This window comes from Pinus tabuliformis, chromosome X (assembly GCF_031772625.1).
Source record: "Pinus tabuliformis cultivar Carrire ecotype Pingquan chromosome X, CPIR1, whole genome shotgun sequence".
In the NCBI taxonomy this organism is placed as follows: domain Eukaryota; kingdom Viridiplantae; phylum Streptophyta; class Pinopsida; order Pinales; family Pinaceae; genus Pinus; species Pinus tabuliformis.
In genome coordinates, this window is record NC_142308.1 from 7,124,641 (window position 1) to 7,151,368 (window position 26,728).

Below are 26,728 nucleotides of genomic sequence, written 5' to 3' on the forward strand. Positions count from 1 at the left end.
AACCTCTCGAATCATCATGATCCTATATGCATTTAGCCCTTTCTATTGCACCTCTAGTCAAAATGTTGAGAACCTATACCCCTTTAATGAATGCCTCGAAGTTTCCTTCAAACAACATCAGATGTCACTTAAGCCTTGCAACCTCAGATGTCTCCATAGTCATAGCCTATGCTACTATGACTTTCATTGTCCAATACATCTCCACTAGATGAAAGTGTTGCGTCTCCTTGGTGTGAGAATTGATTGGGTTATAGACCCAACCTTGTGTCTTGACAAAAGCCTTTCTGCATCTATATCCCCCCCACAACCATTGCACTTCCACGTCAACCTTGTATATTGCTACCTTACCCCATCCTAAGCACCTATGCATGAACTGGCTATGAGGACGCTCCATGTCTTGATCCATGTGAGAAATATAGCAGTACCTAGAATCTCAGATTCCAGTTGAGCCTCAGACCAACTTTTTCCCTTTGTTGTTTTCTTGGTGAGTCAGTGTCCCCATATTCCCTATAAGGAGGCAATACAAATGCCAAACTTCCCTCGTTTTCAAGTGTACACCTTTTAAGTCTCATCCCTTGGATCCTTTGTACTTAAACTAGGGGGATCAAAGGCAGAGCAACTCTCTAGACAATGAATTCAAAAGAACCTTCCACAAACATAATACCAAATCATACCTTGAATTAGGTGAAGTGCACACCCAAAATTAATCTAATCTATAACTTCCATATTAAAATATGATGACCCATTCATTATAATCTTCTTCTCATGAAACAAAATCCGTGCTGAAAGCCAATGGGAGGTCATTTCCTCATGCACCTATCCAATACACCAATTGGGTTGGCTATCTCCATAGCTTGTGCCATTAATGGCAACCAACCTCACACCCATGTTTGAAAGTGAGATTGTACTGCAGGTGTTGTAAAGGTGATAGACACATAAGTCCATATTAGGCCATCTCCTTAGGCATATGAAGACCCTCATCCACATAAACCTCCACCACCACATGCTTGCGATTGACTACCACTTCATTATCATACATCAATTTCGTTATTGGAACATATTTCGGTACTAATCACATCCAAAACTTTTTATCGACGTGTTTCAAACCATCTAGTGTTAATTTCATATTTATTCTATAGCCCAACACCCTATAAAAAAATTACCATAATAGTTTTAAATAAAAAAGATAAAATCCATATGTTATACCATACACATAAAGGTTATAATAAACATTTCAAATAAAATTCTTCATTTTGCAAATGAGGCCTCTCAATATATCAAACGTGATACCATTTTGTAGTGAAAATTTGAGAAACCAAGTAATTACGCCATAATGCATTCCCTTTGAAATCAACTCCCCTATTGTCTTGCCTATCTTATTATGATCTGGATTATTCTATTTGAAATCGACTCCCCTCTTATCTTACCTGTCTTATTATGATCTGTTTCCTATAACATGATATAATATTAGGACGATTAAACTATTTAGCACCGTTGATTAAAAATCTAGTTATCACTGAAACAAATCGCATCTTGAAACCATATGAATAGCTAGAAGACCATATGAATAGCAAGAAGATACCCGCGGCCAGCCCAACTCTTTCCCGCAATTCGATGCCCGTCCTCCAAAACCCAACGCTTTCCCTGCAATTCGACTTAGTGAAGGTGTTTATATGTCTTTATTTTTCATACTTTTATATTTAGATTCAAACCCTCATTCACAGGTTATAGTTGCAGGAGCATTCTTGGCCTCGTCTCCAACGGGTGACACTACTCAAAATCCAACTGTTTGCACTACTACTCGAAATCCATACACAAGTATCCACTCTCCATCGATTAGGGTTTTCACTGTTGTTATTTTATTATTTTATTTTCGTAAGCATACTACTCATTTATGGAGTTTTTGTTCCCAGGTTCATGTTTCCCAGTGGTTTCTTCCTGAGCGAATTATATATATTAGTTGGGTTCTATTTTTTGTTCTTACTGTTCGTCGAATACTTGTTTTTAGGTCTTCATTGTTTATATACAGGTTGTCATTTTAATTCACTCTTGGCATTGTAATGCTACAGGAACCTCATCAGGTTCAATCCTCGTCCACTCTTGCTCGGATTGAATTTCAGGAAATTGACATTCGCTTTCCCGTTTGGTTTCAAGTGTAGTTCTTTATTAGCTACCATCCTCAGCACAAGCATAAGCCCCTGTAGCAATATTCAAAATGTGGCTAGAGTTGCTTTACAGTATATGTAGATGAGGGCATGCCCCCTTTGTCTGCTATGGCGGAGAGTTGGGCTCTTGCTATGAGTACATCTTTTCTTGCCAGACATACATTTTTGCAATAGCCCAATTTTCAGCGAGCACTATGACCTTTGCTTCAGGTTTAAGTTTCCGAACATTTAACCAACTAATAACATTCACATCTTTGATTTTTAGTCGTTGCAACTTCCCTCCCAACACTGCACATTTGTCTTGCATTGATTCAAGCTGCAATGTTCTTTGACCTTTCCTCAGCAATTATAAGGCCAGACGTCTAGGGGCTCTTCTCAGCAATTAGCGTACCAGACAGACATCTTTTCTTGCCAGAGAGACATTTTTGCATACCAGATAGCAATTACCATGGTATTGTTTTTTTACTTGGATTACTGGGATTGTAGTTGAATAGATTTTCTTCAACTTTGTTGTACGAAGTACTGTTTTACCAACTTGTCTGTTTTTGTTTGCATTATATTTTTTATTTTTACTTTCTACTTAATTTTAATTTATTTGTGTTACCATCATTGACTTAGTCTTGGGAATCCCTGTCTTTGATTTTTAGTAGTTGCAACTTCCCTCCCAACACTGCACAGTTGTCTTGCATTGATTCAAGCTGCAATGTTCTTTGACCTTTCCTCAGCAATTATAAGGCCAGACGTCTAGGGCCTCTTCTCAGCAATTAGCGTACCAGACAGACCTCTTTTCCTGCCAGACAGACATTTTTGCATACCAGATAGCAATTACCATAGCATTGTTTTTTTTACTTGGATTACTGGGATTGTAGTTGAATAGATTTTCTTCAAACTACTATTTTACCAACTTGTCTGATTTTGTTTGCATTATATTTTTTACTTATACTTTTTACTTCATTTTAATTTATTTGTGTTACCATCATTGACTTAGTCTTCGGAATCCCTGTCCTCATTATGAGCTTGCTGCATAGCTTACTTTTGAAGGGAATTTCCAAATGCAATGTTATGTTTGAAAAATAACTAGGTTTAAGTTTCCCAACATGTAACCAACTAATAACATTCATATTTAATAGAATATCTAATAACCCTTACAATTTGCAACTAAAATTATGGTGTCTACTCAGCAATTAGGGTGCCCGACATATATAGATTTCTGGATTCCCAAGACTGTAGTTAAATTCTCGTTGATAATATCTGAAAGCTTGTGGTAGTGTAATGTTTTTCCACCATGCCTAGAAGACAATTTTACTTAACTGTTTCTTCCCCATGATGGTCTAACTGGACCGTAATCCTTTTGCATCTTTGATTTTTAGTCGTTGCAACTTCCTTCCCAACACTGCACATTTGTCTTGCATTGATTCAAGCTGCAATGTTCTTTGACCTTTCCTCAGCAATTATAAGGCCAGACGTCTAGGGCCTCTTCTCAGCAATTAGCGTACCAGACAGACATCTTTTCTTGCCAGACAGACATTTTTGCATACCAGATAGCAATTACCATGGTATTGTTTTTTTACTTGGATTACTGGGATTGTAGTTGAATAGATTTTCTTCAACTTTGTTGTACGAACTACTATTTTACCAACTTGTCTGTTTTTGTTTGCATTATATTTTTTATTTTTACTTTCTACTTCATTTTAATTTATTTGTGTTACCATCATTGACTTAGTCTTCGGAATCCCTGTCTTTGATTTTTAGTCGTTGCAACTTCCCTCCCAACACTGCACAGTTGTCTTGCATTGATTCAAGCTGCAATGTTCTTTGACCTTTCCTCAGCAATTATAAGGCCAGACGTCTAGGGCCTCTTCTCAGCAATTAGCGTACCAGACAGACCTCTTTTCTTGCCAGACAGGCATTTTTGCATACCAGATAGCAATTACCATAGCATTGTTTTTTTTACTTGGATTACTGGGATTGTAGTTGAATAGATTTTCTTCAAACTACTATTTTACCAACTTGTCTGATTTTGTTTGCATTATAGTTTAGATGCAAGAGCTAGAAACTGAACTAGATATAGCGGTCAAGCTTTAAGATTTTGATCCAAACAAGATTCAAACAATTCTGCTATCAATTTTTTTTTGTAAAAATAATAGCCAGATTCTAGAGATTTTTGATCTTCCTAGCAAACTTGACCTTCCTGGCAAATTTGACGTCTCTGTAAACAATGCCCTCAGTAATTAATTATAAAGCACAAGGGAAATTTCCCTTCTTCCTGTTCGTTCCTCAACACAATATCCTACAAACCTTAGACCAATTTGGCCTCTCTTTTGTGCAGCTGTACCAACTATACAGGTTGAACTGCCTCCTTGTGCAAGGTATCTCTGTCTCCTTAAGTGATGCGCTCTCCTGACCTCAAACGCTGATATGGAACTATTTTATTGAGCTTAAAAGCACACAAATTGTGAATAATCACATGTATCACCAAGTCTGCACCCTTCTCTATATAGAATCCAACTGCTCTTCAATTCAAGTGAACTAGCTCCTTAAACACAAGTCAAACTATTCCACCGAACTCAAGTCTAACTAGCATCTTGAACTCAAGCGAATTGGCCTCTTGAACTCGAGTCAACTACCTAACTGAACTAAACTCGAACTGAGATAAAATCTCAATGCATGCTGAGTTTGATTTGCTGTTTTTAACTAATGTAAAATTAGAGAATTTTCCTAAGTCAACTCTCAATGCATGCTGAGTTTGATTTGCTGTTTTTAACTAAAGTAAAATTAGAGAATTTTTCTAAGTCAACTCTAAGAGAAAGTAAGACTGCGCCTTCTAGCTAGCATCTTGAACTCAAGCGAATTGGCCTCTTGAACTCGAGTCAAACTATCTAACTGAACTAAAGTCGAACTGAGATAAAATCTCAATGCATGCTGAGTTTGATTTGCTGTTTTTAACTAAAGTAAAATTAGAGAATTTTCCTAAGTCAACTCAATGCATGCTGTGTTTGATTTGCTGTTTTTAACCAAAGTAAAATTAGAGAATTTTCTTAAGTCAACTCTAAGAGAAAGTAAGACTGCGCCTTACTTCATATGCCGGTTCTTCTACCAAATTTATTTCACTTCTAAATTTAGAAGAACCTTTCCTCCTCTAACTTCAATTAACAATTTTCTATTCTACTTCTACATGGGATATTTCTGCTTATTTTCAGGCCTTTACAAAGGCAAAGTCCTTAAATTAATGCCACCATTTCTGTTGCATTGTGGGTTGTAAAGTGGAGAAAATCGTGGACTATTTTGTACATACTATAGGGCTTCCTGCAAAGTTTCTTTTAACACATTCTAAGCTCATGTTGTATAGTTTAGAGTTTAGAATCAAGCCTCGTCACAAAGTTTTGAAATCTATTAGTGCAATGCAACCCTCGAAGTGTCTACCATGGAGAAAGTTGAAAGCACTTGGCACTAATAGTTACAATCTTTGGTAGGGAACCAAAGACTGCTCAGTCAGCTTTTCAGCTTTTATGCAACTTATTGGTGGTTCTCTCAAATGTATTTTAAATATCACCCTATGAATTTGTCACCAATTGAAATGTAATAGTGACTGCATGACATTTAATTAGTGTGGTTGATGCAGGGTTGCTGGAAAACATAACCAACATAGCCAGAAAAGGCAGTTCTCTCAAATGTACTTTAAATATCACCCTATGAAGTTGTCACCAATTAAAATATAATACTGACCACATGACTTTTAATTAGTTTGGTTGATGCAGGGCAAGTCAATGTTAATCAGAGATGTCAACATTCTTATCATGGATGCCAAAGCTGATATCTCCACGAAGTTATTCATTTCTAGTCCTAGGTAGGCACCAAGGTAAACTAGACTATGAAAACCACACCTATGGGGCCATCCATCACTAGTGGAGAGTCTTACCCACACCTAGAAATTTCTCTCCCTATGGTAAATATGCCCTGCAAAATCCCTCTATGGCTTATCCACCCTTGCAAATCGCACTTATTTTCATCTAAGGGCAAATCATATTGCCTTGGTTGTACATTGGACATATTTGGTTTTTATATGAGAGCCATGCGTGTTTTCTTCTATTTGTCCTAATTATACAAAAACCCATGTTTTGAGCTACAAATTTTACAACAAATTTGGATTTAGTGCGAATGGGAAAAAAACAATCAATGGGAAAAATGATCATATTGTTGAGTCATCAATGTCTATAATTATCAAAGTTGAAGATATATGCTTGGAATATCCCCAAAATTTACCATAAAATCTTTGAAATATGCATGTCGAGGAGCTTCCCTGTCACTAGTTATTTTGAGTGGAGCTTCAACCAATCTTGTACCCTTGCAAGGAATGTTCAGTTCGATTTTGGATGAAAGTAGTCATGTTATTCTAGAGAAGCATGTTGTGGATATTGCTAAAGCAAAAATTACAAGATGTTTCAAAACCTTGAATTTTACGTTTGCGATGTCTTTAGTTTTGTATGTCGTCTAAAAGTATAATGAAGGAAAGTATCCCTCATTCTACTTTTATTGGGCACTCCACAAATCAACATGGATTAGAAGCCACATCTTAAACAACAGTCTACTGAATTAATATTGAATATGCAGGAAAGAGCAATTGATGCTTGTAGACATGCTATGCAGATAGCGAAAATGAGCATGGAAACAAACATTGGAGATATTGACAAAACTGGTCGATTGGTAGAGTAACCTGTAATGCTTGAAAAATCAGCTCAGCTTACTTCGGAGGCCACCTATTATCGGAATCTTAATGACTTAGCATTTGTTATGTAAAAATATAAACGATATTTTTTAGATACATTAGCTCAGCTTACTTCAGAGGCCACCTATTATCGGAATCTTAATGACTTAGCATTTGTTATGTAAAAATATAAACGATATTGTTTAGATACATTGCAAGTTGCAACAACATTAATGGCTTTCGATCTCAAATTCTCTATCTACTATTGCTTGGCAGCAATCTAGAGAAAACTCTGTACCCCAACATCCAGTATGTTTGAAACCTGTTCGGATCAGAAACTGATGTATAATGTTAGTGTTTTCTCTTTATGGATCAGACACTGATGTATCCAAGGTAATGTTAGTGTTTTCTCTTTATTTTCTATTTTTGAAAGGCATTTTGTTTATTCATTTTTTTCTTCAATGATTCTTTATATGTCACAGTTCTTCTCGAATTTATGCCTTACGACGTTTACTTTGCAACATCTGGTGCAATTGCTAGTTTAAGTAGTTTGAAAGTCGTTATTTCAAATAAAATTGGCGATTTTAATTTGGGAAGGCGTAACCCACCTTGACTGGACTATTCGGTGGATTATTTTGAAGCCCCAGTCTGAACTGATCTAGCCGCAAACTCGCCAACCAGATACCATAGTCAGGGTATTGAGAAAAGTTCTCTTTTTTTAACGAAATCACACAGGAACCAAGCTGCATCGTCTGAATTATCTTTTAGACGTTTTCTCTATCCATTTATATGTTGCAGAGATAGAGTTCCCTGCCCTGAACTCGTTTGCAAAGTCTTCGATCTTCAATCACACACTGGGATCGATTCTATCAGGCGCCAAAGGTATAGCGAATAGTAAGAGCAATTTTTTTTTTTTTTTTTGAATCTAGGATAATCGGTAACTGGTGAGAGTTATTCTGAACAGACCCAGGATCAAATCTAACTGGCTGCCACTATAAACCTAGGCTATGTGCAACAACCTGCAAGCCGCACAATAGCAGGAAACTTATGCCTCAACAAGAGCCGAGACGTCCTCTATGGGGTCGCCTACTCTTCTAGCCAAGACACAACAGGTCAAATATATACTCAATGAGATTTGAACCCTCATCTCGTGGGTTTCACCCAGCGAAACTCACCGCTAAACCCCATATCACTGTATAATTTCTTTATTTATTTATTACCCTCTTGCATGGAAAAAATTTGCGGGCATTTAATATTTATAGTTTCAGTTTCAATTCCCTTAGGTTTTTTTTGGTCCTAAGAAAAACACACTTGATCACTTGCTACAATATTTACATATATGGGGTAAGTCTGGTGCTTGAGTTTTGGGCAGGGACTACAGGGCTCACATTAACATTATACAAAACTGGTTACAGGATTCCCATACATACTATACAAAAGTCGGCAAGGCAGAAGTGTCTTTTACTTTCTCAGCAAAATCTTTACATGCTGAGAATAGGCTCCAGAGACTTAACGAATTCGAAACTAGCATCTTTATTAATATCACTTCTAAAATAAATACATCAGTCCCCTCATACCGAGAATCATGGTTTGACGGACATAAACTATCCTTGGTTACCACTATGGTTACCACTATCCAGGTTTATCGCACTGGGCCCATTTCGACCCGAGTCTTGGTCCTTGTCTTCCTCCTTCCGAGTGCTTGTTTTTTTCTACCCTGTACTCTCCTCCAGCATATGATTTTGAAGTGCAGTACTTCAGGTTGTCTCATCCCAATTCTTCCAGAGAGGTTCGTTTGGAGATCTTTGGTGGGAGCTAGGGAGGTTCGCCGAACTTCTTTTTTCCTCATTCTCTTTAGCAATGTGCTGTCCATTATGGGAGTCGAGAACCCCTTTGCACCCTGTCTCCCCCGTTTGTTGCATATTTCCTGAGCCACGAGCCAGTTCCACTCTCTCCTTTGCAATTGTCGTCATCACTGTCGAACTTTCTTCCTCATTCTCTTTAGCACCGTGCTGTCCATTATAGGAGTCGAGAACCCTCTTGCACCCTATCTCTCCCGTTTGTTGCATATTTCCTGAGCCATGAGCCAGTTCCACTCCCTCCTTTGCTATTGTCGTCATCACTGTAGAATTTCCTCTTTTTCTGCCATATTTTGAAAATTTCAAAGTCTGAAATAAGTTTATTCGATCCGTCTGTAAGTCTCCTTGGGGAAATTCCATAAGTTTTCAGGCTGAGTTCCTCAAGCATGGTATTCACTCTCTTGACTTCCACATTGCTAATTTATTTAACCATGTTGTTTGTTTAGGTTTCTCTCTGTCATGGTCTCACCATGTCATTCACTCTATTTTTATGTCAAGATTGATTTTGGATTCATAAAGTTATAGGACCACCATGAGTTGACATATTTTCACCAAGCTTTATGCTACAACCCTTCATTCATGATTAACATATGAACTATGGTGGAAGAATCTTAAGGCCAGAGGACATATAGGGTTTCACGCGAAGCATCAAGTTATTGATCATGTCATCCTCGAGGCCATGATTGAGGAGGCTTGTCATCGCTCTTTGAATTTCTTCTACTCTTTGGTGGATTTTAGAAAGGCGTTTGACTTGTTCTTGAGAGAGGCCATGTTACATAAGTTGCATGACATGACTTTGACATCTTAGAAATCCTTTTGGTTGTCATCATGAGACTCTATGAGTTAGTTATTGGTCATCTGCTCATTTCCCATGGTGTCTCGGACTTTACTAGGAGTAATGTAGGGGTTAAATGTGCCCTCCCTGACCCACTCTTGCTATTTACATTCCTCAGGGAGGGCACACAAGAAGGTGATACTTCTCTCCAACATCATGTCTTGATCTCCTTGCTTGTATTTTCTTGTGATGTGATCCTCTTGTTCTCGTTGTCTGAGGGGTTGCAGTGAGAGATTGATGCCCTTTATAGCTTTTGTGGTCTTCGATAGTTGATGGTTAACCTGGGTAAGACTAGGGTCATGAGCTTGAACATGTTGAGGCATGCTCTCTCTAACTATCAATTTCACTAAACATTGACTTAATAAGGGATATGTCTTCCTTACCCTAATTGAGAGGCCGTGCTTCTAGAGCCATTTCCAAGGTATCATATCTAAAATTTACCATTTGAACATGACAATCAAAGCAACTCTCCATATCGTTTCGAGGTTTGGGGACTTAGCTTGATTCTTGCCAACTAGGCCAAGATAGAGAGAATTCGGGCCCTATGCTACAATGTATTATCCGTTTCAATTAGATAGCTCTTTAGACTATAGTTCGGGAGAGTTCAGCTCCTATCCTTTGTGACTTGAGGTCATCTTCAAACTCGTCTCTTCTTTACAAAGTTTAAACTCTTGGTGATTGTTGATGTGGGCTTTTGACCATTGTCAACGTCAAGGGATTTACGAGACTAAAATCCTCAATTTAGGGTTCCCACCCACTAATTCCCATATGATTTCGAGATCTGGGGAGCTAGCTTGATTCTTGTCAACTAGGCCAGGATAGAGAGAATTTAGTCCCTTATGCTATAGTGTATTATCCGTTGCAATTACATAGCTCTTTAGGCTATAGTTTGGGGGAGTTCAGCTCCTATCCTTTGCGACTTGAGGTCATCTCCAAACTTGTTACTTCTTTACAAAGTTCAAAATCTTGGTGACTGTTGATGTGGTCTTTTGACCATTGTCAACGTCAAGGGATTTACGGGAGTAAAATCCTCAATTTGGGGTTTCCAGCTACTAAATGTAAATCCTCTAGTTTTGTGGCACTAGGTACGTGATACATTTTAAGTTCTTTTATTTTTTATTTATCTTTAATGGGATATGCTCATGCAAAAATATAAAGAAAGAAATGCAAAGATTATTAAAGTTAAAGACAAAAATGAAATAACTTTGAATATGTGACAAGGAAAAGAGCAAGTATTTCAGAATAGAACTTAAACTATTTTTAGATACGAAAGAACAAAAGTAGAGACAACGAGATCACTTGAACTTCTCTAATTCGATTTAAATTCCATTTCTAGATTAGCAAGAAAAACATGTGAGCATATAAGCAATGAACACATTTCTTGAAATATACTCATAATAATTGAGCCATAACATGAAATCAATAAATGAAGAACACAACAAGCATGCACAAAATCACCACAACTTTATAATCCACATGCCAATGGACTTCAAAGATTAGACAAAAAAACATTTATGTCCAAAATCCAAGAGCCCTTTTTCGGATTCTTTTATATATATTTAGTATTTACACAAAATGAGCTGGGAGTTACAAACTATATGAATTCCAATATGTCTCTTTGGTGTCTCTAACTATTCAACTTCCTTGTTGACTAATCTTCGAGTCTAGTAAAATCTTTATCTAATTCAAAACTCCTTGGAAAAACAATATTTTCATTCATAGATTGATTTTTTAATAGAATATGATGGAAAACATTATTTGCTCAGTTGAATGTTGTTAAAATTGGCAACTAGGGCCAAACTCCATGTGGGTCATCTTATTAATGGAAACAGATATTTTTCTTGGATCCCTCTCATCAAGATGTGTAGGATTGATCTAAAGATCATCCGATTCCGATAAGTATTCATGGAGATATGAATTTATTTGTGTTATGGGACAATTCGTCAAGGTCAACCAGCAACCAAATAAACCCCACTTGTGCTCAATGTTTCAGTATAAATAGAGGTGGCCTTCAAGTCATTTTAACACACTTGGGATCTCTTCCTCTCTACTTGTCTTTGGGTTTTAGTAGGAGGAGAGATCTTAAGGGATAACGCTGCCCTAATCCAGAGGGCAGAAGTCGGAACAGCCGGGAAAGCTGACGTAGAGGGCAGAAACCGAAATTGTCGAGAATTGCTGGGAAAGCTGATGCAGAGGGCAAAAGCTGGAACTGCCGGGAAAGCTGACGCAGAGGGCAGAAGCCGGAATTGCCGAGAACGTTGACGCAGAGGGCAAAAGAAGGAACTGCCGAGAACAACCGGAATTGCCGGGCACTGTCGGAACTGCTGGGAAAGTTGACGCAGAGGGCAGAAGCCGGAACTGCTGAGAATTGCCAGGAACGCTGACGCAGAGGGCAAAGCCCGAATTGTCGGGAACGACCAAAATCGCTGGGAACTGTCGGAATTGCCGGGAAAGCTGACGTAGAGGGCAGAAGTCGGAATTGCCGGGAAAGCTGACGTAGAGGGCAGAAGCCGGAATTGCCGGGAACTGCTGGGAACAACCAGAATTGTCAGGAACTGCTGGGAAAGCTGACGCAGAGGGCAGAAGCTGGAACTGCAGGAACAGTCGGGAAAGCTGATGCAGAGGGCAGAAGCCGGAACAACCGGAATTGTCGGGAACTGCCGGAACAACTGGGAACGCTGACATAGAGGGCAGAAGCCGGAATTTCCGGGAACTGCCGGAACAGCCGAGAATGCTAATGCAGAGGGCAGAAGCCGAAACTGCTGGGAACAGCGGGAATTGCCGGAACTACCGGGAACTGCCGGAACAGTCGAAGCATCTGTCTCCGAAGGAGAGCAGCATGCAAGGGACAACTAACTAACATTGGGACAGTTGTATGGTACTTAGCAGCAAATACACCAAGCATGCAATGTTATAGCTCGCATTCAAGGGACAGCTAGCATGCAACAACAAGCATGCTAAGGACAACAAGCATGCTAGGGATAACAAGCAAGCAAGGTGCAACGAACACATAGGTCAATATGGCAACATGGTGCAACAATGGCACATAATGCAGTACAATGATGGGTACAGTCATGATTAATGAAGCGTGATGAGATGCAACATAGTGATGATGGGTGCAGCATGGTGCAACGCGGCGAGGTGCAGCATGGTGCAACGCGGTGAGGTGCAGCATGATGACGAAATGCAACACAACGATAGGTGAAGGAGTCACCTTGGAGAATCAGTTGAAGCCGCATGTCTTCAACTAATCTCATGTATCATCTTCTTAGAGATGATCTATGCTCTTATCTAGATAAGTCAAAGTGTTGACTTCTGTTGTAAACATACTATCTCTCTCTCTCTATGCTGAACTATTGAAGAACATATAAGAAGAATTGATCAAGGGTTTCCCCACATTGGGGTTTGTCCTTGGCTAGCGCCACATCTTGTGTCCTCTTGTCTTGGCTTGTCTTCTGCGATTTATGTTTATGTTCTATCTGCAGTTTACTTTAATGCTGATGTGATTGCTAATCTGGAAAAGATATCGAGCTAACTGTGGAAATTGAAATAAATTGCTCTAAGCATAGAACATACCTAAAATTAACAAATGTAGATAAGATAAGATAATTATATTTATGTCCAACTAATGACCACAAAGTAGGTCAAAGGGACTGTTGAGTACAATGATGTCCATACAATGCGGGAGAACCAAACGGTCTCTTATAAAAAATACAATGCATGAATATAAAAGGTACAATGCAGGAACATAAAAGATACAATGTATGGAATGCCCCGACGGAGAAGATCCTGGGGCTAATGGGTCTGAGGATCAGAATCATCTCTCCTAACATCTGAGGCTGACTGAAGAACACTGAAAAAAACTCCACAAAGTTTGTTGGCCTGATGAAGGGCCAGTGGGAGGTGCAGACTGTCCACTAAATTGTTGTCTGGGGGAGTTCGCACATTGCTGAGGTTTGGAGGACCTAGTTCATCTCCCAGGGACGGATCTGAGACGGATTTGCTGCTGAGATCTCGTGTGGCAGGGTGAGGTTCCATGGATCCTCACTGATCTAGAGTTTGGATATGAAACGGTATCAATTGGTCTCTTGGTGTCCCTGTCTAAAGGTAGTACCTTGAAAAATGTTGTGATCCTCTGTGTGGGGTCTGGTTTGATGGGAGGCCAAAGAATATGCGCTTAGAACTTGAAAGCCTCTTGCATATATAGGGCCAAACATCTTTGATTGGGATACTTGAAAAAGTTTGCAAGAGTCTGAGAGTATCTGAACAAGCAATGGAACCTTCCTTTGATCTCGTAGTAGATAGGGCATCCAAAAATGAAGTGCACCTCGGTCTCTACTTCCTGTAAATGACATACCTGGCAGATTCTGTTTGGTCTATCAATCTGGTGGTCCATATGTACCTGAAGTCTATGAGAACCTACTCTGAACTAGCCTAGAGGAATGCGAAGAGCATGCATCTAGTGGTGAAACGTATACTAGGGTCAAATAATGAGCCTGTCTCTCAACTCCAAGAAGTGCTCAGCATAGAAGGTCATCTTTGGGCGCAACCCTCCCGGAGGATTGACCTAGGTGACCTGGACGAACTGCCTGTAGATGTCCTCCCTGATGATCTTGTTCAACTCTTGTCTAGTAGGTAGAAGGTGACCAGGAGCATCCAAGGAATATCAGAAAGGAGGGAGACGATCCAACTGAATGCCCACTGACTCTAAGAGATCTGAAACTCCTGTAAACCAACATCTAGCCTGACCCGAGGGAGTAGAACGGGCAATAGTCTCAGAAGAGCAATATGCCAAGTAAGGGTAACGGTCCCTACTCTTTATCGAGTCTGCAAATCCCCGGACATGATGCAAGAATGAGACCAAACTTAAGACTCTCTCAAGAAGAATCTGGACTCTCTCAACTGAAGCCCGTCTCAAGCCGAAAGGGCTGAGCTCCAAACTCTGCAAGGATGATGTGCTGAGGTACTGTCTGTTTGCATCTAATGATGCGACGGAGAAGAAGAATTTGGACTCTCTCAACTGAAGCCCAATCCGACTCAAGTAAAGACAGTCCCCAAATCTTTGAGCCATATAGAACAGTGGGACGGATCAAGGTGTCCATGAGGCTCATCTTGGACAAGATGTCCTGGAAGTGATGTCGAAAGCACTATCTCTCGAGAAGGGCTAAGGATCCATATCCTTTGTTGAAACGAGGCTGAAGTGCTGATCTCAAACTGAAGCAGGGACCCGAGAATTGCACTCCCAAGTATGTATACGTGCTGGTGATCTCAACCTCCTCCCCTCTGAATAAGAAGTGAAGGTTCGAAGTTTTCTTCACCCGATTGAAGATCATAACCTTGGTTTTTCCCAGGTTGACCGTCAACTGTCGAAGATCGCAAAATAGAGCTAAGGCATCTAGTTGCCTTTGTAATCCTTCTGGAGATGAGGAGAGGAGGACCACGTCGTCAACAAAGAGTAGAATAGATATCAAAACTTGGTGAAGAAGGTAACCATTAGTGTCTTGGATATGATCGTGTAGAAAAGCCTCCAACTCATTAATATAGATCCCAGATAGGGTAGGGGACAATGGACAACCCTGTTTAACCCCAATAGTGCTTCGGATGAAATCAGGCCTCCCATGAGCCATGTGAAGACGACTAAGGACAAACTCATATAGGCACGTAATAACTGTCAATAGGGTCGTTGAGATGCCAATATATTTGAGTCTCTGGAGTAAGGCTTCCCTCGGAACAAAGTCAAAAGCTTTCCAAAAATCTACGAAACAATAATAGACTTTCGAAGAGTGATGTCGTGCCTCCTCAATCGTGGTGCGAAGGGTGAAGATGTGGTCAATGGTCTGATGAGCTGGTTGAAAACCTGCCTGTCCCCTAGCTTTGAGTTCTTTGCTCGAGGTCATTGGAGTTCTTCCTATGTAGAACAATAGCATACGACTTCGAGAACATGTGGCCCACCATGATTGTTTTGTAGTTATTGGGATTTGAGCTGGAGCCTGATTTGTGGATTGGATGGATGATGTGGTGTGAGCATGCTGGTGGAAAACCTTCACGGACTACATGGTTGAAGAGATCAAGCAAGTAGCTAACCAAAGCACAGAAACCGTGTTTAAAGAACTCTGCTTGGTAGCCTTCCCCATCGGTTGCTTTGCTGCTGTTCATCATCCAAATGGCCTCTATAATATCTTTGTCGGAGAATAGGTAACATGAATTTGACCCTACCTCGGAATGTCGTAAAGGTTGGAAGTGTGAGAGAACATGGATGTAGGGTCGAGGTCAGATGGAAGAGGGGAGCGTTGGGGAAGGATGGTATGCCAAAATTGTTTAGGGGAGTGGGCAAGGAGAGCAGAAAGTCCTGTCTTCTATGAGAGACAAAGAGTCGTTTCTTGCGATGAAGGAGACGATGGTAAGAAGCTTTGAGGTTTGGGTAGAAGGGTTGAGAGTGGGTGAAAGCATATCGAAGTTCTCGATGTAGAGTCTTGCATTCATCATTGTACCATTTGTTCATGGGGCAAGATCCAACTTTTCAGGAGATGGAAGTGGAACGAGTGGAGTGAGGGAAGGATTTGAATGGTGCTTCCCAAAATGGCAGATGAAAGACGGGTGTATTTGGTGGAAGCAGAATCAAGTAAGGAGAACTGGTCTTTGATGGGAGCGTCTTGCGTAGGGTAGAGGAGAAGATGTCAGGGTTGCCTTCGTCAAATCGAAAGGTGGTTCGGGGTGGGCCCCGAGGGGAAGGATGGGGTGGAAGGGGAGGGTCAAACTAGAGAGAGGGAAAGAAGTGAATGTCAGCAAGGGGGATGGGGGAGACAGAGAGATGGCAAATAAAAGGGAGCAAGTTTTGGCTAGCGAGGACATAATCAACTACACTTGCACCCTCGCCATATGGTTGACACATGAAAAAGCGGGAGTCTGGGAAACAGGGGAGACCATTTAAAATTATCAACTCCTGTGATTCCCCCAACTGCAATAGATGCTTACCATAAACTGTAGTGGGCCCCAAAGCATCATCTGACATCCGGTGAAGCCCAACTAAATCTGGATCTATCCCCTGGGTACAAAACACATCCTTTGATCGATCGTGGAGAGGGATCTGGAGATCTCTAGTACGAGCATTGAAGTCACCTAGGAGGATGACTTCCCCAGCAACAGAGTACTAGGTGATGCCAGTGTACAAGTCTATATAAAGGGGTCCCCATTTGAGCCGTTATGGACGACAAATGGTGAAGAGTTAGGGGGAAAGTAACATACTGCAATGTAGATGTCCCTTGGAGGAGAGACTCCGACGCTAATATGAATCGACATAAACTTGGAAAACTCATCTTCGGCTACCAAAGATACCCTGTTCCGGAGTGAGTCACTAGCCAAATAAGAAACTCCACATAATCCTTTGACCCCTCCTGAGCTCCTCGTCTCTTGCCTACACGCTGAGAGCCAATGGTAACCTATGATATCTGGGAGAGGTTGAACAAGTCTTGCATGAGTCTCGGTCACGAAGAGGATGTCTGCTAATTCGAGAGCGTCATACAAAAGTCTCGGTGATGACTAGAAAGATCCATTGCCATTCCAACAGTGGATAGAGATGCTTGTACCCTATCGTCTCCCCAAGTGGGTCTGTCATTTGGAACCTCCAGTTCGGGGTTCCCACCCAGGTGGGAAGGAGTCTCGAATGTTTGCCCGAAGATTCCTGATAACTGCCCATTTCCTTGCCTGCCGTGCTGCCATAACCTGTTCTCTGGATTCTTTAAGTTCCACAACTTGTGCTCAAGTGAGGTCCTCATCCAAGAAAATCATGTTGGGGAGAGAAAACAACTTTCGCTTAGCCCTGAGGACGCGGAGTCGATCGGATGCAGTTCGAAACTTGAGGAAGAGAGTGGAGTTGTAACCCAACTAGGCTCTGTGCAGAGCTATATGAGAGAGGTTAAGAGTATCCTGAAGGAACCTAGCCCCCACTTCCATAGGATCTGGAGAGGAGTGAGGTAAGGGAAGACCTCTCACCTTGACATTCAATTCTCTCGCTCGTCTGGTGTGTTCTTCCACAAGTTTTGCTTTGACCACCTCCTCAACTGCTGCAAGAGGGGTAGGAGTTTTATCCTTTGCCCGAACCAGCTGTGCCCAAGAATTGATGTGTGTCTCAGTTTCTTGTTTGAAGGTGTCTTGTTGGGATCAGATTTCTTCCTGTTTGCTTTTAAGGTCGAGAATTTCTACATGCAACATATCATTTGGAGGATGGAGATTTTCTTACTCTTTACTTTCACGTAATATCTTCTTAAGGGATAAATTATCCCCTTCCACCTCCGAAACTCTGGTAGAGAGGGTGTGTATTTCTGAACAGAGCTTGTTGTTTTCAGTTTCCAGAAATTCCATTTTTTGCAACATTTGTTTTACTTGGGCTGTCCAGAATGAGAAATTTGACTCCATGGTTTTTTCATGGACCCCAGTTTCATACTATACCCCCTTGACCTTCAACCACTATTACTGCGGGTTCAGGCGAAGTTGGAGCCTCTGACAGGATTTCAAGGAATTGGTTGACGTCCATGTCTAAGTCCATTAGAGGTCCTGTAAAAACACTGCACAAACAAGGACTGTTACTTCAGTTGTTATACAATTGATTCGTCAAACACTTAGCGTGCATCCTCTCTTCCTTTCCTGGTCCGCGCCTCTGCTGTTGCTGTTTGCAGTCAGTGCCTAGAACCTGGCTCCCACTGCTCCCGTGCTGGGTGATGTAGAATCCTGCATACATTGGCCTTTGCTTGGCTCTTGACCGTGCAAAAGTAAGCCAAGGCGATTTAATTGTGTTTGAGAATATTGGATGCGAGAGAAGACCCTGGCTTTTAGGCAGGCAGACAATGCTCTCTGCACCTGCTCCTTCCCGTAGCTTTTTCTCCTTCCGACTCTCTGTAATAACAACTTATTGTATTGGGTTTCAGGCAAACCTTTCTTTTGTCTTAGCAAACCTTTCTTTTGGGTTTTCAGGCAAAAAACCTGAACTTACAAATTACAGATGCTCTCTGTGGTTGCCCTTGATGTCTTTATTTGTGCCGTTGGCAGAGAAACCATCATATACACCATTTCTACAGCTGCTTAATTGATATATTAGTCAAAGAGTGATGGTATGAGAATAGTGCGATACACCTTCAAAGACCTTCTCATAAGACTTCGTTGCTCCTTCGATGTAGAGAAAATGTATAGGATACCAATAAAACTGTGGCAGTTTTTTCTGAACACGAAAAACTTTTGCGTGATAAACTTGAACTTTTGGTGCAATTTAGAGCAAATCTCTTCCCAGTGATGGTTCAAGTACACTTTTACCAATCTTCGACTTCCAAGAATGCTTTCTTCATGCGATTGGCCTGCTCAACGCTCTTCTGGGTCATGGAGATCAGTGCTGCTCGTAAAACAATTTGATGTACTTACAGGGTTGCTTTTCTTCTAATTCCAGGTATTTATTTCCTCTATGCTATGCTTTGTTATGCTCTAATGCTTCCTCCAACCTTGCCTTATGGCTCTGCTCTTATGCTTCCTTCAACCTTTCCTTATGTCTCATTGATGTTCTATTGTTCATTAAATTCGTATTACCCTCCTCCCTCCACCTGCTTTCCATTTATTTGCATGAACTTATTTCCTTATTTGCATTGAATCTTCAAAGCTTCTATCTGATGGGAACCATCATAGATAGATCGATCTCGGTTGGTGAAACCCAATCCAAACCCTCTTTGAACCCTAATTCTGGTGCTCCCCAATCCAAACCCTCTTTGAACCCTAAACATCCTCCTTCTTCTAATTCTAGTGCTTTGCTCTTCTTCGTTCTTCAACCAACCATGAAAGAAACCCGTAGTTGTCTTGAGGTTGTTGAAGCCTTGCGTCGGCTCCTACCAAAAAATCAATAATTGTCTTCTCGTAGTGTGTTTTGTCTTCAATATAGTGCTTAATTGAATCTTCATCCATACTTGGCAAATCCTGTAAACACTTTTGTGTCTAGCTTGTAATTTCCCCACTTGGGTGAGTAATTGGAAAGCATCTTCAATCTTGAATGTTGGTAATAGGCATTGATGTACTACTATTTTAGCATCTGTGAAGCATTCATCGATATCAGGAATCAGGATTAATTTGTGTTGAAAAATAAATCGACGTTTTTTCAGCAAAATGATAAATCGCCCCTTAAAAATCATGATGTTTTTCCAATTTATTACTGCCTTATGGAAACAATTGCCAGGCTGGCATGAAAGGCAGATTAAAAAGCTTGATTTGTCTTTTTTTCCCTCATTTTTTTCTAAGTTGTTGGAGAAGGGAGGAGAATGAATTGTGGGCATACTTGTTGATTGTGGAGGAATCTAAGTAGTTTTCACCAATCCACCATCAAAGATTTTTTGCAAGGGGTGAGCTTTATTTGCTTTCCATTGACAAGTATGTATCTAAACCCCACTATATTAATGTTTTTTCCATAGATTTTTGTTTGCTTGCTTACATTTTGCCTCTATTTCTTAACATTTTGCCACATTTTCATGCACGTAAAACAATGTAAGTTTTTTTTAGAAATGGAACAACAAACTTGAATCAATTTGTTTTCCACCCTCCTATTGTCATTTTTAGTTGCTAATGATCAAATATAAATTTTGAAATCTTTGATAATTTATATATTAAATTAGCAGGATATATTTGTTTCTAGTGGGGGTTTAAAGTCATTTTCTTGTGTTTATTGTGCATGTCAAGTGGTTGGACATATAGGAAGGATAGGACCCTTATAAATTTCTTGGTGCATTGTCTTAGGGGTACTATGTTTATCAAAGTAGTGGATGCATCTGCACATGTAAAAAATGCAACGTTATTGTGACTTGTTGGATGGGTTCCTCCAGGAGATCGGTTTGCCTAATGTGGTGCAAATCATAACTAATAATGCATTTAATTATGTGGTTGCTGGTAGGATGCTTCTGGATAGGCATCATTTAGTATTTTCGACTCCATGCACTGCACATTGTTTTGGTTTGATGCTTGCGGATATGGACAAACTTTCCTTTATCAAGGAGGTGATTGATCATGCTAGGAGCATCCCCAAGTTCATATATAACCATGTTGTCATTCTTAGCCTCATGCGGAAATGCACTAGGGAGGGGAGCGGGTCTTTTTATCCTTTCACTCCTCCCCTTTCCCTCTTTTTCCTCTCCCTCTCCACCGCCAGTCGTCGCCCCTCTCTCTTGGTCTACGGCCTCCTTTTCCGGTGCCGGACATGAGCGTTTTTTATGAGGGGGAGCGGTCGGGAGCGATCGCCCCCCGACCGCCCCCCCTTAAAATTTGCTCCCGGAGCGGTCAAGAAGCGATCACTCCCCTAAACGCTCCCTAAAAACCAGGGAGCACTTTTTTTTAAAGGGAGCGTGCTGCGCTCTCAACTAGCTCTCGAGTAGCTCCTAAGCGGAGCGCGAATTGGGAGTGGGTTCGTGTGGGGGAGGGGGGCGCTTCCCCGCAACCCTGAGAGTGATAATATATAGCAGTGCTTTATGTGACATAGGCTTCTCGACCTTATTACAAGCATAAGGAATAAGTAGGCATCTCCTGAGATAAAACAATCAGCATAACCAAAACTTTTTCTCTTCAATAACTTAGAGAAAAAAGAAGCATGAATAGGTCAGATTTACTGTCTGAATTGAAGAAGAGCGAGAGAGAATATAAGATGGAGTTCACTGAGCCATAGCATTTTGGCCTCCATACCACAATATCGCAGAATAGAGTAATCCAAGGTTGGCTTCATGAAAGGAACTTTGACATATTTTTATGTTCTTGCACTTTTCTTGGCCTCTTAGCAGAATAAAGTTCTTTTCAATAGATTGAGACTTTTCCAAAAGCATACTTATGCCCAAAATGTAAAAGAGAGATAGCTCCATTGCATAACAGATCTTTTAGTGCTTCTTGTGCTCAGAACAATAGGAACACTTGGCTCCCTCTTAATGTTTCAGAGTACTAGGCCAACAACTCGGTTCGTAATTGCTTCACAAGACTCTTTAATTCATTGATCAAATCTAAATAAATGTATGTATCCTTGGAGTCATAATTAACCAGTGTTCCACAGGGTTGTGTCCCCCCACTTGGGGGTCGAGTTTCCTAGCTCCCTTGCGCTCTGGGGACTTGGGGATGAGAGGGGGATGTTTCTCCACGCTCCCAAAAAAACAGGGTATGCGAGGAAACGTGAAAGGGGTCGTTTCCTTTATTTTCAGGGTCGTTTCCCTAGAAAAATTCGCAAATTTTTTTACGAAACAAAAAAATCGTAATTTTTAATATTTGTTGACTGACCGGGAAGGGTTTACATTATGTTCATTTCACATTTCATTTTCTGTTTGCTTCATCATTGAATTGAACACTGCCGCCATCGCCAAGCAGCCTTCTGTCTACTCCTTCGTTGAACGGAACGCTGCCACTGATGTATCAGACTTGACTTTTATATTATTCAATATTCAATGTTCATAGTTGGAAGTGGAACATCAATATGGTTTAAAGTTTAAAGTTTAAAACTTTAAACATTTATAATTTTATAATTTATTTTCATTGTGCATTGTTAGTAAGTTAGTAGACTAGTAGTTACACTATACAGTTACAAAATTACATGTATGATGTATGATTATAATTTATATGATAATGATATCAATGATCATGCTTTTCGTTTTAAATTTGTTTCAGTTATATGATTCCTCGATTTATATTTTATATTTATAAGTTTTTAAGACCCGACGTCAACCCATGTTTCCTAAAAATTGGTGGGGAGCTTTTGCATAGGCCGCTCCCGTGTACCCCGCTCCCTCGCTTCCTCGTCCCCGAAACTTGGTGAAACATTGTAATTAACACAACATACCTTGATTGTAGCCCTTCCATCAGACTTTCACTGATTTGATCCTCAACAAATTTGCTTGCTGGACATCCATGTTCACTAGACTTGAATTTAGGTGAGCACAGGTGACTGGATGGAAGGATTGCTCGCTTCAGAATTCTGATGCAAAGGTGGCAAAGGGATCGGATCTTCAAACATGCTGCTGGCTGCTTTAACAAAGCAGAAGATTGGACTCAGATCAACAAATTCCTAAAAAAACTCTTCATAGACTTCTTATCATGATAGGTAGCTTAGCTGCTGAAGGAGGACTTTGGCATCTTCAAATTTGATTAATGGCCTTCATGAGCTATTTAACCCAGCTCTTGCATATAACCAGACTTGCATTATTTTTTGAGACCTCTCATGTTTTCTAGGGCTTGCAAGAAGATACTTCAAATGCATTAACAATCCCCTGCTTCATCTTGACTTCAGGGAAACTTGACAACATCTCTTGTGATTGGATTCCTACTCTTGCTTGGGCTTGGCCTAACTTGGCTCTGATACCATGTTAATTTTATCTTAACATGTTCTTTGCTTAAGACAGTTACTTTATTAATCCATTAGCCCATTATTATTCCATTAGATTTCCATTAGCAATCACATTAATCAATATCATATGACAGTAACTGATGAAATAACAACAACCATAAATGCAGAAGACAAGCCAAGAGAAGAGGACACCATGATTTAGGCTTAAAGCCAGGGCAAAACCCAGAGATCTTTTCTTCTTGATAATATCAAATATTCAGAGAGAGAGAAATCCATAAGTACAATGATACTTTAGTCAAAGTCAATAGATTGACTTGCCATAGATGATCCCAATCCACTGTCCAAAAGTCAAAGTCACATCTGCAGAAGTCAACAACAGTCAATGCAGCAGCCAACAACAGTCAAAGCTGCCCTAACCAGTGAGCAGTGAACGGTCAACAGCCCAGTCAAATGAGCCCAATCTATTCAGTCAAAGGAGAAAGAAATTCGCTCTCTAGGCAGTCATAATGCCGTCAACGTAGCCTTCAAAAGTCTGGTCAAAGCTCGGTCAATGGTCTGTGGTCAAACCTGAGGTCAACGCAGGTAAAACACCTCAGTTTGCCTCGGTTCCTGTGCCCACAAGTGTGGCCTAGCCGGCAGAGTAGTAATCCATCAAAATCACAGTCAAACAGTTGGGAAAAGTGCCTGGTCAACGCTGCTCTGTGTTCTAGAAAAGTCAACCGCAGAAACCACAGAAAAATCACAGGAAATTTGTCCTCCAAAAGTTCGCACGTGTGGGAGAGAGATAGCTGCCCAAAGAAAGTCTAGTCCATCATGAGAGGAAAGAGAAAATCATGTGTGTGATGATGCCAAAATGGAGTGAACTCATCTTATATTTATACAAGTCAATGTGGGTCAAAGGTCATGTCTCTTGGGTTTCATGAGTCTATATGACTGTAGGGCCGACCTTGACCAAAACCAACATTGTGGGCTTGACTTCAAAAATACATTTCTGCTTGTCAGAATCCATCGTGCCTTAGGTCAAAATTGGTCCTCTCGAGAAGAGGAATCCAATGCCATCATCATCTCATACAAAGGAGCTGTCTATAGTGGAATTTGACCTTAGTTGACCATTTTTAACTAATTGACTTACCAAAACAACTTGTACTCTGTTGCATTCATCAGCCCCAAACAGAGACTTTAAGATACATTGGAAGCAGGGATTAATTACACCTTACCAGATCGCACAAGTCTGCACATTATCAACGAGAATCAGTCACTTGAGTTCAGGTAATTTTTTTTCTTTAATTCTGTCCTGACTGTGGCTTAACCAAGTTCCTAATCAGTACTTCAAATACTGCTTAACCAGGCCCTAAAACAACCTTTTCAATGTTTTAAAAAGCTGCTTTAAGACCTTCTTTTGTGCCCTAAGAAGACGTTCTTTATGCTGCCAAAGTAGGACTAGATCAACCTCTTAATGATCACTTCTTCTGCAACTAACAAGACTAATCTTTCTTCGCTGAGACTCGGCTTAATTAGGCCTCACTTTTGTACTAAGGCACGGCTTAAACAGGCCTCTTGACTGTGGTCTGATGGCTTGCTACTATGGCCCTAATTAGGCTTTAAATGCTATCAAACATTGGATCATGACGAACAACTTGGAGCTTGTTTTCAACAGGTCTTTGTCTTACAAATTCAGCTTCAGAGTTCCCCTAAGAAGCAGTCTCAGTCTCGTCTTCAAACAGTCTCAAGGATGATCAAATTCTTGCCACAGAAAGGCCAAAAAGGGCCTCAGGAATCCTGCCTTAGAGGGCCGAGATTAGCTTCAGATTTGGTCATAGTAGTGCCTTAGATAGGCCTCAAGAGGGCCGAAATATGCTTTAGGAAGGGGGGCCGATGACTAGTCTCAGAGAAGGCCGAAATAGGCCTCTGGAAAGGCCTTAGACCAGGCCAAGGTTAGCCTCAGAACAAGCTGAGGTTAGCCTCAGAACAGGCCTTTTCTTTCCTTATATAGTAGAATACAAACTCGTCCTCAGATCTTTCTTTACCAACACTTGTGCATGAGACAGGTAAGCACTTGAAACAGCAAAACCTTGAAGAAACTCGACCTCTTCTACTGATCTTCCTTCTACCTTGGCCTCAAATATATTAGATGAAAATTGCTTGAGACGAGTGTGAAGAATTGATACCATAGAAGGGAAATCAAATGCCCCATATATACAAGACGAAGGGGAATGAAGAGGGGGGGGTGACTTGTCCTAAACATCCCTTAAATATTGGAGCCGACCTGACCTTTAAATAAAAGATTTAAATTCATAATCCAAATTGATGCAAGGCCGACCTTAACTCAACTTGTGAAACCAATTCTACAATAAAGAAAAATCCTCTTTTGGAGGGCTAATTAGGTCAATGTAGCATCATATATTCTTATGAATTTTTAATGTTAAACTTGGACCAATCATAGAGCTGTTTTTCAATTTGTTTGGGGCACCTTGACCAAACTTTGGGGCTTCAACTTTAAGATGGCATATCTCCTCAACAGTGAGGAGATACGTGGCGTGCTACTTATGGTTAGAAACGACATGACGATTACAATCAACAAGTTATGGTCTTGCCAACAAACTCATGATTCTTCCCATTCAATTTCCTCATCAAATGTGAGGCATCTGGACCTTGACATCCTTTCCTTTCTTCCAGGGCTTCTTGTCCATTGGTACTCCCAATCAATGCAATCAACTGATGTAGAGGATTGACATCAATGACAACGCCATTCAACATTAGATTCTAATTTCTGCTATGTTGAAACCTAAACTTTGGAAGAGATTTGTTAATGACATGTTTTTATCATTTGGCCCCATGGATGTGAGAAATTGGAAATCTTCAGGCAACACCTCAATAATCAGTCCGATTTTATCAAATTTACTATGGAAGTTGATGTTGACAGTCGCCTTTCCTTTCTTGATATTCTTGTTAAAAGAAATCCTCCTGGTTCCATCTCCCACCACGTTTATTGCAAACAGATTCACATGGAGCAGTACCTCTATATGCTAATTCCTGCCATCATTCCACCTAGAAACTCAGGGTTCTTAACATTTTAGCAACTGGGTCCCCGAGAATCTCTGCAAAGACCATTTGGAAATTGAAGAGGCCCATCTCCTTGAAGTTTTCAAGAAAAACGGCTACACTAGGCACCAAGGAATTAGAGCCTTCGGGAATGCCAATAAGTGACCTAAATCAAAAAAAGGATATTAGCAATGTGGTCTGTCTCCCCTACATTCAAGGAATAACTCTCAAACTCTCCCACATCCTGAATAAGAAGAACATCATTACTACCTTTGAACCTACTAATACCATTCGCAACCACCTCATATTTGTCAAAGATCCCATTGATCCAGAAAGGTGTATACTTGATCCCTTGCTCATGCTGTAAATTCTATGTGGGATAAACTGGTTGCTCCATAAAGATTAGAATTCATGAACATTCTGCTGACATCAAACACAATTGCTCCCGCTCCTCAACTTTGACTGAACACTCTGAGAAAACAAAACATTACATTTACATCGAAAATCCTAGTACCCTGGACAAAGTTGACCAGTATCGCCATAGAAAATTCAGGGAAGCAATTGAAATAGGGACACACCCTAAAAACCTTAACAGAGATGATGGGTGGAAAACTACTGAAAATTGTATTCGTACTCTCACCTCCAGGGCTGTCTCCAACTAATCCTTCCCTCTCTTTTGTTTGTCTTCTTTTTGTTTCCTTCCACTATTTGCCTTCTTCCTTCTTCTCTTCTTCTTAGTTTCTCCTTTTGCTTAATCATTCCTTATCCTCCATTTTATAATTT

The 26,728-nt window shown here is 40.5% G+C and overlaps 1 protein-coding gene across 4 annotated transcripts in view; it reads left to right on the forward strand.

Moving 5' to 3' along the window:
* The first annotated feature begins 1,513 nt into the window (after window positions 1–1,513).
* Window positions 1,514–26,728, forward strand: part of LOC149138011 (DNA-directed RNA polymerase I subunit RPA12-like) — a 98,395-nt gene continuing 73,180 nt past the window's right edge. Inside the window, exons 1-2 of one of the 4 annotated variants that reach the window (XM_089446658.1) lie at window positions 1,514–1,665; window positions 1,738–1,818. The gene's annotated coding sequence lies outside the window, so the exon portion shown is untranslated. Of the gene's footprint in view, window positions 1,666–1,724; window positions 1,819–3,609; window positions 3,722–26,728 lie in introns of those variants that run through there. The other 3 variants (XM_089446659.1, XM_089446660.1, XM_089446661.1) reach the window with 3 other exon arrangements.